This window comes from Lissotriton helveticus, chromosome 4_1 (assembly GCF_964261635.1).
Source record: "Lissotriton helveticus chromosome 4_1, aLisHel1.1, whole genome shotgun sequence".
Classification (NCBI taxonomy): domain Eukaryota; kingdom Metazoa; phylum Chordata; class Amphibia; order Caudata; family Salamandridae; genus Lissotriton; species Lissotriton helveticus.
The window spans coordinates 1,582,598,149-1,582,614,867 of record NC_136063.1 but is presented as its reverse complement, the minus strand read 5'-3'; the positions used below and the strand labels follow the sequence as shown (position 1 = coordinate 1,582,614,867).

The following is a 16,719-nucleotide window of genomic DNA, read 5'->3' as shown; positions in this document are numbered from 1 at the left end:
ATGCAGCAGTTTACAGAACAACAGACATAATGATGCACAAATTAAGACAGTTTAGTCACTAACCCATGCATTCAGTGAGACACATTTAATCACTCACTCATACAGTCAGTCACGCACCTACTAAATCCTTCATCCAGACACTTATACATCCACTCATTCTTCAATATGTAAAACATATTTAAACTTTACAAAAACACACAGACACTAGATGATGTCATCAGTGATGTCATGTGAGATGTCATCAGTGATGTCATTTGAGATGTCATCAGTGATGTCATCAGTGATGTCACTGACCATGTCATGAATGATGTAATATGTGACATGATCAGCAGTGGATTGCGGGTGCGCGATATATAGTTAGTGCAACTAACTATATATGGAATTTCAATGGTTTTGTGTGAGTAAAATAAGGTTTTTTAAATGCTAATTCCTAACTATATATGGTCTATAACCTATGGTTTTTTCAGTGAATATATATATACACACACACACACACACGCAATTACATCTCTTCAGTCAACCTTCTTGGCCCTTTAATTATTCGACCTGATATGTTTACTGGGAGCTGTCATCTTCAGTGTCAGTGGCTTTCGAACATGGTGTAGAGGTAACAGCTGTCACTGAGTTTTCAGGTTCAGGCTTTTTTCACCATCTTGATATGAAGACTGATACTGAAAGTGAGAATAGAAGAGTTTCTGGTAACTGGCTTTCCAGGATGCTATGCAGTCATCATGTGTCCATTGGTGGACACTAAGGGGATCATTAGGATCGCGGACGGACTGGAGTCCATCAGCCATCCTGGTGTAAACCATGCATGCAGCAGTTCCACTAACCCGATCAGGATGCAACAGCCACCATGGCGGACGGATCCTGCATTTTAACATTGCGGCGGGTGCTGCTAAGAGCAGCACCCGCAGCAATGTCAAAATGCCATATTGTGCATTTCACAGCACTAGTGCCTGCCATGTAGTGCTGTGAAATGTAGCGGGTACCCCCTCAACTCCCCCCAACACAAGGGGGGCCCACAACGGGCCCCCGTCACTAATCCCCACCAGCCTTTTCATGGCAGCATCAATGACTATCTCTCCCAAGCATGCTTTGGGAGTTCTGACTTGTTAAGAGTATGTTGAGTAATATTTGTGGAAAGGAAGTTTCTTAGATGACAGGCCTTGAGTTTCTTTTCAACCCTCTCATCTAAATATGGAAACCAAACTAGGACTCAGAGAGCTCTTTTGGTGGCAACAATACCACAATGTCGTTCGTGACCTACTTCAACTATTTTCTGTCGTAGACTCTCCAGTATTAGGATTCTCAACCCACGCAAATTAACTCCTTCCTGAGTTATGGACAGTTCATCTTTAAAGTTTTTTTTTTGGTATTCACCATCACCAGTGAGAGGTCGTATGTGTCGGTTCCATGACTGATGTGTAATTATATCTTTCAAATTCAGCATGTCACAATCATGGCTCATGGCAGTGATGTCAGTTTTTCGGAGCCGATTAAGTAATATTGAGCACACCTGATGGTCCTTGGTGGCATTCCCAGGGGACTGCAATGTCTCGGTAAATACTTGTAAATAAAGACAGCCTGGAAGCGCAACTTTGTTTATTTTTCACGTTTCTAGGATGTTTTCATGTATATGAAGCAGGTGAAGTGTATAAAAAATCTGAATGGCAACTGTGATCCTGACCCTGTGGTGGCGGGATCAAGGAGATGGCTAAAAAGAACACAATATTCTATAAGCGTTTTGTTGTAATTTCATCTTCACAACAACTGAATATGAAATAATACACACACCTTAAATGAAACATAAATGCAAATGAAACTAATTGGTGGGAAATGTCCTTTTTTATATAATGAACCGTCAATTGATTAATGTGATCACTGCAGATGTCTGTTATGAGACCAGAGAGTCACAGAATTGAATCCTGGATGGACCTGTGCAGAATTGTGACTTGTGTGTTTATAGTGCTATGGAGGCCTAGCCTGTAACATAGAGCACTGTGAATCTAAAAGTAATTATTTTAAAATTGTATTACACACAACATAAGATAGGCTGTTACACAGTGATTTTGTTTATATGATAAAACAAGTGCATCTAAAGAAAAGATATTACTAATAGCTACCAAGACTATACCTAGTGCACACATTTTTAGAAGTCCATTAAACAGACGCTTTCCAAAACTCCCCATCCTTACAGTAACTCTCAAAAATACTACGGGGGAGATTTACAAAAAGTTCACCATCACAGCGTAGCCCCCTGCAAGGCTGCGCTGCATTGCACAACAGGGAGGGAGCAGGTGAGCGACATACTTTCCCTTGCGCACGCCCTGATTACAGTTGCCGTGCGCCACCCACACACCTTAGCGCCATAGGGCTACGGTGTGTGTGTGTGAGTCAAGCATAGGTTGTTCTGTACAAATTTCTATGCCTAGACACGAGGGAAAACTTTTCCCACTTTGTACGCGTGCTGCACAGTGCAGCACACATGCAAAGTCAGAAAAGATAGGAGAAATTAAAGTATTTCTCCTTCCTTGCACCTAGTTTAAAAGGGCCAGTTTTCTCACACTAAACCCAATCTACTGTGTTTAGTAAATTAGGTTTAGCATGAGAAACCTTGGATGGTTGCATGGTAACGCCCATGGCACGCCCCATGGCGCAAAGTAATGCGAAGCACTGTCATGCGCTGCTTCGCATTACTTTTATGTTATTTCCAGCGATGGAAAGTTCATAAAAAAAAAAATTTGCCCTGTTTTGTGTCATTTTTTAGTAAACCTCCCCCATATCTTTGCCTCACAATGCTTTACGTGTCTTTATAAATTAGAGCACTTTATACCCCTGCCCCTTTTTTTGTCACACAGAGGTATCTTTAGATACCCATTAACAATTCAGGGATGGTTGTCTTTACTAAAAGACTTATGGGCACTGTTACAGTAAAATAAAAAACACATGGGCACTTTGGTCCCATAACATACGGCCAACTTTGACCTCCGTTTGCATACAGATGTCCTTTCAGATGAGTTGAGTGGGTGGCAGGAAGGATGCCAAAAGAGTCTTATTCAGAGCCCTCATTCGCAAGACCCTTGGGGCCTCAGAGAAATAGCCTTGGAGAAATCGGTGTGGAGTGAAATCTATGGCTAGTGCTAAAGAGGTGGACAAGAGGAGGGGGCCCTATACGGAATTGTATGTGTTTGTTTACAAATGGACAGAGACAGCTTATCCAATACCTCAGAGAGATGCCCTGAAGGTGATGTTGAGAAATGAGGGCTCATTTTTTTTAAAAAGGGACATCACTGTAATTAGTGAAGCAAATGCTTTGGCGCTGGGGCAATGGTGTGGAGGGCCATTGCATCCCAAATAGGGATGGCCACAAATCACCCTTGTTGCAAGGGGGAATAGGTCCCCAGCAACAAAGGGGTGAATTGTGGGTGTTTTTCCCCTTTTTTGGCACAAAGGGCAGAGACATTAAGGGCTAAAGTGCTGGTCCAGTGGAGTGGGCAGAGGAATAGGTAAAAATGGTGCTGCAGGTGCAGTGACTCTGGGGCCCATGGGTGTGAGGGCCCAACTAAACCCCTATAAAGGCTGTTGTACTGTCATTCCTTTCTTGTATTAGGGCTCAGTGAGCCCTTGCTGTGCCTGTGTTGATTTGGGCTTCGGAAAAAATGGCCCAAGAGAGCAGAAAATGGAAGCGGAGGGGACACCTTAGTTTAGAACTCAGAGAGGTGACAGAAAGGAGGATGGGGCTACACAAACTAGTAGATCTCATTAGCTAGTCAGGGGCAGTGACACTAGAGCCCCGGAGTGTGAAGGGCCCACAGCATCACAATTATGACTGTCTTACTTTATAACAGAGGCTTGGGGGAGAGCTTTAGGGTTAAGAGCACCTTTGCTGCAAAGAGGCAGGCAAAACATGGGAGCTATTTTTTTCTGAATAAGGACAGCAAGTCTGTTTCATGACTGGAGTGAAGGCCAGGATTGGGGTGAAAGGGGTTAAAAAGCAGAGAGGACAGCCTGCTACTTAGGCCCACAGGTAACAATAGTACAGAAGGTGCAGTTGCATTGGGACCTCCGGACAGTGAAGGCTTCACTATACCCAATGAATGGTATTAGTGTTTTTTGTCTATTTCAGTTTTCTAATGTTTTTTTTATGTCTCACAATTAGGGGCCGAGTATGATGTCGGTCAGGAAGTCTCCGACCGCTACTCGGAAGCTTTCCGACCACGGTTGGAGGCATTCCGACTGACACTGTCGGTGTGCGGTCTGACTGTCCAATTACGAAGTCAGCGCTCGGAACATAAACCGGCCTGTCATTCCGACTCGGTGCCGACTGGCTCTCTGAGTCTTCTATGGTTAAATATCAGAGAGAGACCCCTTTGAACACCAGGGGATTAGGATACTTATACAGTCTTCTAGCCTGTAGAAACTGCCCAGTTATCCTCTATGGATGTCATTTCTGCCGTCGGGATCATGATTTCTGTTTGGCACAGCCTTTCCGTACCGGCCTTTCTAACATGAAAAGGCTGTCAGAAAGCGGCATTGGGGGCCCCTAGCAGGGCCCTTTCACCCTGTGGCCTACAGTTGGTGGTTGAGGGGGTACTGTGTGGCAGGCACACAGTACCCCCTCAGGCACACAGAAGCTATTTGTGCTGTAGCAATTTTATTCTTTTGTTCTAGTTTAAAAATAAATATATAAAAATAAATTACAATATTATTTAACATAGCAATATTTTTGCAAATGTATTATGATGTTTGTTAAACTTTATTTATTTTTCCCTATGCTTTACCATAATGAGTTTTCCACCATTACTGTGGAGTCTCCCAAGGTAAAGTTGAGAGAAAGCAAAATACATTTATTTCACTTGAATAAAATGTGTCTGATATTTTTATGTTAGATATCAATGTAAGTTAAATTTATATATTTATTGTAAATGGGGAGCAAAATAAAAAAAAAGGTCTACAGCACTATTAATATAGTTTCAAACTAAACCTTTAATCGTTTTAAATAAATTCAATTAACTAAAAATATTTTTCTGTAGTTTAAATAAAAAAGGAATTCCCATCTACAGTGATTATGAATTCATAATTATTAGGTGAGGTTTAAAGTTAATTAAAAATAATGTAAATACATCTTAGTAAAGTTCAACATTACAATAATTTATAATTTCCTACAACCATGATTTTCTGTGGGAGAGTGTTGCAATACCAGTGGTTGGCTAGGTGTAGTGTGGGACCTACTCCTGCTCTGAGCTGTGGTCATTTAATACTGTTTACGGTCACTTTTTAGCTGCAGAAATGTTGGACCTGCTATTTCTGAATAACGATGGAGTTAGTCTTTAGTAGATGTCTCTGAACACCTCCCTAACCACATCTATACTCCTCTCCCTCTTGTACCTCCCACATTTACTACTAAGGGGCCGATTACGATGTATAAGGGAAGGCTCCGGATGGGATTCAGTATTTCAGAATCTGATTTGGAACCCTTGCTTCATACCGAACCGTACAGATTTCCCAACGGCCAATTACAATGCCCGGAAACTGTTTGAGCACACCAAATCAGTTCCTAAAGGCATCCAGACAGCCAAGTCTTTCAGAGCCAATTTGTACAGCTCTATGGACATGGTTTCTGGACGAGTGATTACAATGACAGATTCGGACAGCCGTTCCAATTTGGTTTGCTCGAGACAAAAAGGCTGCAGGAATCTGTCTTTGGAGGCCCGTTGCGGGCCCCCCTTCATATTGAGACTTAGAAATGTAGCCCGTGGGGGTACCCAAGTGACCTCAACCATGGGGTGCCCGTCACGGGCAGCAAGGTTTTCCCCAACCACCCCTTTTTTCAATGGGAGCCTGTATTCTTGTTCGGAACACAGGCTCCCATTGAAGTCAATGCGAGTCCGACCGAACAATGTTCGGAAGCATCGTGAATGGTCGTCCGGACTCACAGGACCCAATTCGTTGGGAAACTATTCCGGAACCGATTAGTTTGGGACAGTTTCCTAATGACATCGTAATCGGGCCCTAAGTAGTAAACTTACACTTGCGAGGATTACCCCATAGAAAAGATAGAAGAGAAGGAGGCGAAGGTTTATACTTTTACGTTTGTTAATAGCATTTTGTAATACTTTAGTAGTAGTATTATAGTATTAATAAACATACTACAAAATGCAGTTTGTGAATAGGGCTATAAATATGTGTGGGTATGTATTTGGGCCATCTATATTAAATAAGGATTTTTCATGGAAAGAAGTGAGCAAAAATATTTGCACTGCTTATGTAATAGGATCTGAAGCAAATCATTTTTGTCTTGCACATTGTCCCATATTTCAACTCATAAAATTTTAAATAAAGTAATGTGGCTCATTCCCTAATACCTCAGCAGCAAAAATAGGGCAAATTAAGTTTTCCTTATGTTTGCCAGTGGCAAAACATTGTATAATTTCTTGGCTCTGGTTACGTTTGGAAAAAAAACTCATTTGCCCCATTAGTGACTGCGAATGCAGTGCAAATCTTGCACCATGCATCTGATCCATTTTGCACAGTATACATTTACCATAATGTTTGTGTATTAAGCTCTTTTGTGAATGCCTAGTTTTTGTTCAAACGCATCCACTTAAGCATGGGTCATTTTAAGAAGTTATGAACTTTGGGTTAATCGGGTCACACCAGGATTTCAATGGATGAAATGCAAGTTATCATGGACGTCAGTTTATCAAAATGCCAGGGACAGCAGAAGTGACATCACACACCATTTCACTCTCACTCATTTTCACTCACACTCCCTCACACTCATTCTGTCGCATTCATACTCACTCTCACTCACTTAAAGTACTCTCACTCTTTCATTCGCAATCCTAGTCATACTCATTTGCAGACATCGAATGTCACTCAGTCTCACTTACAACCTATGTCACTCACTCTCACATTCTTGTGCTCACATATACACACACATGCTCACACAAGAACACGTCTCTATCTTCAACAGACACACATTTATTCGCAGTCAAGTACACAAAATACATTTAAAAGCAGTTACTTACCTCAGCTGCCAGCGAAGGTTCTCAATTTTGTATTACAGTAATAGTGAAGGATTTATTATTATTAGCAATTAATGTAATAGAAAATGAGCAGAAAACAAAAAGGGCGGAGACTTAGCGACAATATTGGTTGGCGATCCACCCATGTGCTCTTATGAAGTGAAATGAAATGAAATGAAAAGGAGTTTTATTAAGCGCGGCTGCTGCCCTGAGGCGTCCAGGCGCTAACAGACTGAGTCAATACCCTCCAGTAGAAACAAACAGGGGGTTAGCCTGATTTCTTAAAAAGAAAAGTTTTAAGCTGTTTGTGGAAGGTCGTCAAATTAGGATTGGATCTTAGATGAAGGGGGAGTGAGTTCCATAACTTGGCTGCGTTGTAAGAAAATGACCAGCCTCCAGCTCTGGATCTCCGGATCCGAGGGACTACTGCCAGAAAGGCGTGGAAAGAACGGAGCTGTTTTTTGGGTCGATAAGGGGTGATCAGCGTATGGTTAATTACTGGGCCGGATTTCCAGTATGCTTGATGGGAGAAGCACATAGATTTAAACTCAATTCTCTCCCTAACAGGGAGCCAATGCAGGGTTCTCAGTCCAGGCTTCACCGGTGTTCTACGTGGCAGTCCAAGCAATGCGCGTGCTGCACAATTCTGGATCCGTTGGAGTTTTTGCAGGCAGTAATCAGGCACCCCTAGATACAGGGCGTTACTGAAATCCAGACGGGACTGTATGAGACCCTGCATAACTGCCTGCTTGGCCTCAAAAGGAAGGAGCGGGAGGATTTTTTTCACCATGCTGATGAGACCAAAGCAAGTCGCAGACAATTTAGTTGCTTGGATGTTAAAGGTCAGGGTTTTGTCCAGCCACACCCCAAGACTTTTTATATTGTCTCTGGGTGTGGGGGGCACGCCCAAGCTAACGGGCCATAACAGCTCCAAGGTGGAGGGAGCTGATGGACCCATAAGCATCAGCTCGGTCTTATCACCGTTGAGCTTGAGACACGACTGCGTCATCCAGCTCTTGATCTGTTCTAGGCAGGTTGTCAAGCTGGCTTGTGGCTGGCAGTTCTTTTGCGCAAGAGAGGCCACTAGCTGAGTATCGTCTGCGTAAAAAATGATCTTAATACCATAGGGACGGACGATCTCAGCCAGCGGTCTGATGTACGCATTAAATAGCATAGGGCTCAAGGATGAGCCCTGCGGGACCCCACAGCCCAGCGGCCAGCTTGCAGAGACAGAGGCTCCTTCAAAAACTTGGAAGGTTCTGTCACTGAGAAAGGACTTGAACCAGGACAAGGCTCCTCCTGATATTCCCACCTTGTGGAGACGGCTTAGAAGGATTTTATGGTTCACCGTATCAAACGCTGCGCTCAGATCAAGGAGGATCACTGCCACTGATCCCCCCTGATCCAAGATCCGCCTGGCTTCCTCTGTGACCGCCATCAAAGCAGTCTCCGTCCCATGTTTGGGGCGGAAGCCCGTCTGAGTAATGTCAAGCAGATGGTTACTCTCGAGAAAACTAGTGAGATAGATATTAATATGTTTCTCGAGGATTTTGCTTACCCAGGGGAGCAAAGAGATCGGGCGGTAACTATTGAGGTTGGCGGGGTCAAGGGTGGGTTTCTTCAGGAGTGCTCGTACCATAGCGTGTTTCCAGGTGGGTGGTACTATACCAGTCGCTATGGAGGAGTTCAGTAGCTCCAAGAGCGTAGGCAGGATGACTTGAGTAGCTGAAACCAACGTATCTGGAGGGGCGGGGTCGCATGGGGAGCCGGACTTTATTTTGGTGCATCAAAGGCTCGAGTGTTACTGAGTCCAACTGGGGAAAATGATCCAGGATGTTTTGATGGGAGTCCTCAGCATCTGTAGCGAGCTGTGGTCCTAGGGTAGGGGGGTCTGGGTCCGTGTCTGGAAAGGATGAATACATTTTATTCACCTTATGAAAAAAGAAATCTGCCAGATCATTGCACCTGGAGAGTGGATTATGGTTGACAGCTGAGGGGGGTGGAAGCGTGGTGAGACTTTTTACTATTTGATACATCTCTTTAGGTTTGGACCTGGCCAGCATGATTTTCTCCTTGTAAAAGGCCGATTGTGCTAATTTTATTTCGGATTTATAGGGTCTGATAGCCTCCCTGTAGGCAGCTTTGTCCGTGGCATCATAGCCCAGACGCCACTTCCTTTCCAGCCTCTTACATAGGCGCTTGTTATCTCTTAGTTTTTCCGAATACCAAGGCGCTGTTTTCCGGTGTCTTTTTTGGCTGGTGGTACAAAGGGGGTGTACAGTGTCAAGTGATTTCTTAATCCAGTTATCATATTTCTTGTTGTCGGAAAGGGGATCACCGGTAAGTGATGGTCTGGAGGTTGTGAGACTGCTAGTCCACTGGTCCAGATGTAGTTTGTGCCAGTTTCTCAAGTAGCGTGAAGTTTGACGGGGAGGTGACCAATTCGGCCGCAACAGAGGATAACGCAGTGTGGAATTGTTTAACTGGGCCGGGGGGGGGTCGATAGATGAGAGTGCCCGTAAAACTGTCATTGGGAGAGAATTCCAGGACAAAAGGCATGCTTTCACAGTCAGCGATGGTCTCCAGAGAACAGCGACATGTGTACGTGTCTTTATAGATAATTGCGAGCCCCCCGCCTTTTCCATGAGCGCGGTCTACACGGGCTATCTGATAGCCTGGTGTGAGCGCTTGTACCAGGTCTGGCTCAGAGTCTTGAGTTAACCATGTTTCAGTCAGGAAGACTGCGTCAGGCATATAATCATCCAATAAAAGGGACATTTCCAGACTGTGTTTGGGCAAAGACCTACAGTTTAAAAGAAACATTTTATAGTCTCGCGAGTCGTTCTTGATCGGTGAAGTAATAAGCTCTGTATTGCAATGGGGGCAGAGAAGTGGGACCTCCGAGGGGTGGAAGGAGTGGCAGCAGCTTGTTGTTACAGGGGTCCGCAGTTTATAAAGAGACCCTATGCTGTAATGCTTTCTCAGTCCCAGTGAAGGGGCAGGGGTTGTGGCCCCTGGCCCCGGTCTGCCGCGGACGGGCGCGGACGGGCGCAGACGGGCTTGCCTTTGGCGCACCTTCGGCGCTGCGCCCGCCGGCTGCGCGGACGGGGTTGGGAGTTCATTTTATAGGGCAGAGGAAGGTGGGAGGCAGCCAACCGCTGGTGCGCTAGCCCGCTTTCCGCCCCAAGATGGCGCCCGACCCTGTCTCCGCCCGTGTCAGAGCCTAATCTTCTGACCGGGGTGGCGGGATTCTAGAATGCAGCGAGGAGCAGTGGCTGTTTTCAGCAGGAATAGTGAACTAAGTATTCTAGTCACAGGTAAAATCGTGAGTTTTTAAAAGTATCGTGAGTTATTAAAAGCATCCTAACAGTCTAGCCCCTGGCTTCCGCCTCAGGGGAAAGTATTATACTAATCTGTGCGCGAGCGTTTTCAGCGCAGCTTAAGTACTTACAAAGGGTGGGAGGCAACCAACCGCTGGTGCGCTAGCCCGCTTTCCGCCCCAAGATGGCGCCCGACCCTGTCTCCGCCCGTGTCAGAGCTTAATCATCTGACCGGGGGGCGGGATTCTAGAATGCAGCGAGGAGCAGTGGCTGTTTCCAGCAGGAATAGTGAACTAAGTATTCTAGTCACAGGTAAAATCGTGAGTTTTTAAAAGTATCGTGAGTTATTAAAAGTATCCTAACAGTCTAGCCCCCGGCTTCCGCCTCAGGGGAAAGTATTATACTAATCTGTGCGCAAGCGTTTTCAGCGCAGCTTAAGTACTTACAAAGGGTGGGAGGCAGCCAACCACTGGTGGCTTGGCCTGCTTTCCGCCCCAAGATGGCGCCCGACCCTGTCTCCGCCCGTGTCAGAGCCTAATCGTCTGACCGGGGGGCGGGATTCGAGAATGCAGCGAGGAGCAGTGGCTGTTTCCAGCAGGAATAGTGAACTAAGTATTCTAGTCACAGGTAGAATCGTGAGTTTTTAAAAGTATTGTGAGTTATTAAAAGTATCCTAACAGTCTAGCCCCCGGCTTCCGCCTCAGGGAAAAGTATTATACTAATCTGTGCGCGAGCGTTTTCAGCGCAGCTTAAGTACTTACAAAGGGTGGGAGGCAGCCAACCGCTGGTGCGCTAGCCCGCTTTCCGCCCCAAGATGGCACCCAACCCTGTCTCCACCCGTGTCAGAGCCTAATCGTCTGACCGGGGGCGGGATTCTAGAATGCAGCGAGGAGAAGTGGCTGTTTCCAGCAGGAATAGTGAACTAAGTATTCTAGTCACAGGTAAAATCGTGAGTTTTTAAAAGTATCGTGAGTTATTAAAAGTATCCTAACAGTCTAGCCCCCGGCTTCCGCCTCAGGGGAAAGTATTATACTAATCTGTGCGCGAGCGTTTTCAGCGCAGCTTAAGTACTTACAAAGGGTGGGAGGCAGCCAACCGCTGGTGCGCTAGCCCGCTTTCCGCCCCAAGATGGCGCCCGACCCTGTCTCCGCCCGTGTCAGAGCCTAATCGTCTGACGGGGGGGGGGGGCGGGATTCTACAATGCAGCGAGGAGCAGTGGCTGTTTCCAGCAGGAATAGTGAACTAAGTATTCTAGTCACAGGTAAAATTGTGAGTTTTGAAAAGTATCGTGAGTTATTAAAAGTATCCTAACAGTCTAGCCCCCGGCTTCCGCCTCAGGGGAAAGTATTATACTAATCTGTGCGCGAGCGTTTTCAGCGCAGCTTAAGTACTTACAAAGGGTGGGAGGCAGCCAACCGCTGGTGCGCTAGCCCGCTTTCCGCCCCAAGATGGCGCCCGACCCTGTCTCCGCCCGTGTCAGAGCCTAATCGTCTGACCGGGGGGCGGGATTCTAGAATGCAGCGAGGAGCAGTGGCTGTTGTCAGCAGGAATAGTGAACTAAGTATTCTAGTCACAGGTAAAATCGTGAGTTTTGAAAAGTATCGTGAGTTATTAAAAGTATCCTAACAGTCTAGCCCCCGGCTTCCGCCTCAGGGGAAAGTATTATACTAATCTCTTAGGTCTGAATTTACCCCCTCTAACAGCAGGGTTCGGAAGGTTCAAACAAGCGATCGCAGCTGCGACTCCTGGCAATGCCTAAATGACTTCCATGCAAGTCATTCAAGCTTTACGTTCAGGCCGCTTCCATTAAGCCTATTAGTTGCCCCCGTAAGTGCTTGACTGCCAATTAACATAACATCGACTTGAACTCCAGCACTGATGTTCTGATGAAAGTGCGCACTAAACACGATTTTTCCATCATCTCCATTTCATGTATGAAGAGAACGCTAACTTATATTTCTGGAAATGCAACAATAATGCACCAAGTGCATTTGCCCAATTCATAAAAGCAGCTTTGTGTTGTAGCTGGTTGGCTTGTTCCTGCTCATGGCGTTCTTGCTATTTTCTTGTATGCAGGCTAGTTAACCTGAGCATTTCTGACAGGCCTATTGTGGTTTAGATGTTTACCGTGGTATTTTGGTGAAATTGAAGCTTAAAACACAGCATGGCCAGCTTGTAAACATAAAATATACAAGATGTTATCAGCCAGGGCTTTAAACTTGCCCCTTCCTCTTTGCTTTGCAAGTAACTTATCTTACAGCATTAAAGATAGATGGGGTGATCAATACATCTAATACAGACCTTTCTGAATCCGTCTGTTCCTGTGTTTAAATCATGGCACCGGCCAACTGAGCCCTAAATCCAGTTGGCTGGGTTAAAGTATCACACTTACTGTAAGTAAGCAAGGTTTTGAGACTTTGAACTCACTATAAATATACGTTAAATTCTTGCAAATGCTGGTGAATAAATTACTTAGCCTACAGTACAGTGATTATTTCACCACAGCCTGGGCATTCCAATCAGAAAGGTATCAGTGCCAGCGCATTCTGGAACCCATCACGTTCATAATTATTCACAGTCTCTGCCACCCACATACTATTGTTGACACATGTTCTAAGACCTTTTCTGCTCAACAAGGAACGTTTGATGCCAGGGTATTCACAATGCCTTAATTAGGAACACATATGTTGACCAGCATTGGGTGGGTCTGTGCGTGGTAGAGTTCTGCTTTGAGTTAACCCCCATATCCCCTGCACAACACTGATTGTTGTGATCCTGAAAATACCACTGTGTGTTCTAGCACGTGTAAGGATTTTCTTCAGTGCTATGATACAGGCTTCTACTTTTTCAGTGTACATTTTTTTATATGGATGACCTTCGAGTTTCCAGTTAAATGGTGCTTTGTCTATGACTGTAAGTTTAGTGTTTAATTTCTTATATGATTTGTATTGGCTTTTTAGCGGTGTTCTAACAAATCTCTTGGTGAAACGAAGGAAACAACAGAAATTTGTAAATTTCAATGACGACTGGGGAAATAGAATGAATTTCCTGCATTTTTTAATTGATCATTTGAATAGAGTTTATCAGCACTTTAATGTGAATTACATTTTAAACCATTGATAGGCTATGAGCTCCCCAAAGAATGTGGTAACCCATTCTCAAAGAGAAGGGATCCATTTAGAACTCCTCATTTGCGAATGTAAAACAGAAAGATTCTGTTTGTGTCTGCAGTGATCCAGAGGACCATGCCAACTCAGAAACAAATGTTGTCAAAAAGTAATTTGTTTTAAAAATTCAGCCACTTTCCTTTATGGAAAATGGCTCCATTAAAAAAAAGTACTTTATTAAATGAATTAACAAGCATGGTACCCCTAGCAGTCCACCATCCCTGTGATGGCATCCAATCATAGTGAGTCGTAATTTGCAACTTATCACATGAATAATATTGAGGTAGTACAAATTGCCACCTTCTCCAAATGGTTGATTTTGCAAACCTATTAGTATGTGAGTCAGTTTGCAGAATCTCATTGGTTTCGCAAAAAGTGAGTGTGCAATTTGCACGATTTTTTGAGAATCTAGTGGTAATACATGTGGCCTAAAGTGTGGAGTCCTATTAAACCACTTAATTGGGCACTTATGTGGAACATTTATAACAAGTACATAAATATCTAACCTCATTATTTTAAATTATCTTGCAAAAATAGATACAAAATTATCTGATATTATAAATGCGAAATCTTAGTGACTGTGGTTAAAGTTACATAAAGAACAGTGTGGCCTAAAATAACACAATGCAGTTATTATCTAAGAGAGTGAACAAATATTTAATAACACAAATGCCAATACGAAGGTGTCAGCATATTCAACAAAAGCAAATGTTGAAAACAGGTGACACAAAAAAACACTGGGGACTGTGAACTATAAAAAAATAAAAAAGTCACAATGCACAAATATTCAGATTCACAACACACGGATCACACATCCCTTCAAAGAGGCAGCAAAGTACCTTACAAATCTGCCCAGTGGTTTGGAAGGACGGAAGAGATGTTTGATTGACGGGTAGCAATGTTTCCCAAACTGAAGTGTGTTGCTCTATTTTTGACCTTCTATAAAGCACACCTTAGCTCCGAACAATCTTGCAGATGATACCACATCTGCTGCTGAGTTTGAAGAATTGGTACTAACTCCTCACTCAACAAGCCTTACAAGTTTTTCTCCAGGGCCAACATGTCGTCTGACCAGTCCATCATACTGCTGCAGTTTACTAAGTACCAGATGTTCCCATGCTTAACTCTATATTTAGCGGTTCTAGCCAACACAGCTGTCAGTTGATACCTCACATTCAGCCTTGGAGGTCAGCATCACGTCTGAGAAAGTGCAACCTAGAATGGTGCCTCTGAACATCCCGAAGTATCATTGAAAGCTCTCAGAGCTAACCCAAAGTTAGTGACCCAAGTCAGAGTTGTTGTTATCACAAGTTGTTATCTAAGCTGATACATTTGTAGTTGCAGCACTATGAAAGTGACAAAGGATTTGAAAAAAGTAGAGCCTGTCAGTGTAGGCCTTCTAAAATGGCAAAAGGAGGTACTGTATGCAGATCCTTAGGAGCATCAGGCATTGCTGAAGAGTCAAGTGTTGACAAACACACAAGGTCTGATGGAAGGAATGCTTGCAAATAGTCTAAACCGCATGCAATTGTTCTGGACCGCATTCCAACTCTTCCTTTTTTCACTCATTGTGTTATTCTAGAGAGAGGCCCACCTGATGCAAATCAATAATGACCCTCATCCTCATGGTAACGTGTCAGGCAAGGCCTCCTGCAGAAAGGACCACAAGCAACCTGTTGGAACTAGTGACCCAGACTGGTTTTAATCTTTTGGGGCCTCATCACTGAGGTACAGCTTGGATTCTCTGGCAGAGCGAGCACAGGACCTACATCTGGGCATACCCATAGCCACGTTTGGCATGAACCCCCCCCCAAAAAAATAGGTCTCCGTAGCTTGTGTTCTCGTTTGGCTGGTTGGTTTACATTTATCTTCTCTGTTCTTTTCTTTTGTTCTCCTTTTTCATTATTTTTTCAGAGCATTCTACACTCCTCAGCAGTGGCGGGCCGTGGTGGGAGTGCTGCCGGGCGCTGGTGTGAGGCGAGAGAGGGGCAGGGAGGGGGGAAGTAAACTCCGGAATACGGCCACACAGAGGTAAGTACACAAACAAATAAATAAAATGAATTTCGCTGCACGCGCTGCATCGCCAAATGCGATGTAGCGCTCGCAACAAAATTAGTTTTATTTATTTATTTGTGTACTTACCTCTGTGCGGCCATATTCCAGAGTTTACCTCCCCCCACCCTACCCCACGTCAGCGCCCGGCAGCACTCCCACCACGGGCTGCTACTGCTCCTCAAGTGGTGCTATTGGGACACTTGCTTGCAGCTCGTTTCACCTGCAGAGAGTCACATCTCACACAGCTGCTATTTCTAAACCAGATAAACATCTTGGAATGTTATTGTGCATAGTGTACTATTGTTTTACCATTCCAAGATTGCCACCCTATTTAAAATAATGTGGGTGATCCTGGATTGGTACAAAATAATTCACTGGCCCGTCTGCACAGTCTGCGACCCGACCGCGACCAGTGCCAGGGACCCTGGTCCTCCAACCACCCACGCTATGACTCAGCTACCCTCCACGCACTCAACGCAGGAAGAAACAACATCTGCCAGCTATTGACGCAGAACACAAATGGCCAGTTCTCCTGTCGACCCTGCCGCTGCACCTTCACCCACCTCTGGGCGCCCACTGCTACCTCCAACCCAATGGACGCCAGCAACCGCAAACCCCTGAGCTGCATCCTCCTCCATGTTCGCTCCCTACACAGAACCTCACGAGAGATCTGGGACCTCCTCGACACCCTATCGCCCGCCGCCGCCTTCCTCATAGAAACCTGGACTAACACCAGCTCTGCACCTGGCATCACAACCACCATCCCCAACGGTTACAAGATCCAGAGGAAGGACCGCCGCAACCCCCCTGGAGGTGGACTCACCATCGTACACAAAAACTCCCTCTTACTCACTACAGCCAGCACAAATGACTCCTCGTCCCCAAGGAACACCTCCATTTCCAGATCCAGGCCAACCCCAGAATGAATCTATGCTGTACTCTTGCCTACATGACCTCCAGGACCGCGCACCACGTTCACCACAACCATCACAGATCTCATTGCTCGGGGTCCTGAATTTCCACCTCAACAACCTCAGGGACCCCAACTCTCCCGTCCTTCTGGACAACCTTGCCAACTTCGGACTGAAACAGCTCGTCACCACCCTACCCACAAGACAGGACACACCCGCAACCCCATCTTCGCAG

General features: G+C 45.1%; 1 protein-coding gene and 1 long non-coding RNA gene across 3 annotated transcripts in view; one reads left to right on the top strand and one right to left on the bottom strand.

Moving 5' to 3' along the window:
* The window catches only part of LOC144829255 (uncharacterized), a 74,401-nt gene extending 63,233 nt beyond the window's left edge, over window positions 1-11,168 (bottom strand). Inside the window, exon 1 of the long non-coding RNA XR_013610617.1 lies at window positions 11,113-11,168. This is a non-coding gene — a long non-coding RNA (uncharacterized LOC144829255). The remainder of the gene's footprint in view (window positions 1-11,112) is intronic.
* SUGCT (succinyl-CoA:glutarate-CoA transferase) overlaps window positions 1-16,719 on the top strand; it is a 3,526,579-nt gene that overhangs the window by 1,368,356 nt on the left and 2,141,504 nt on the right. The window lies entirely within an intron of this gene.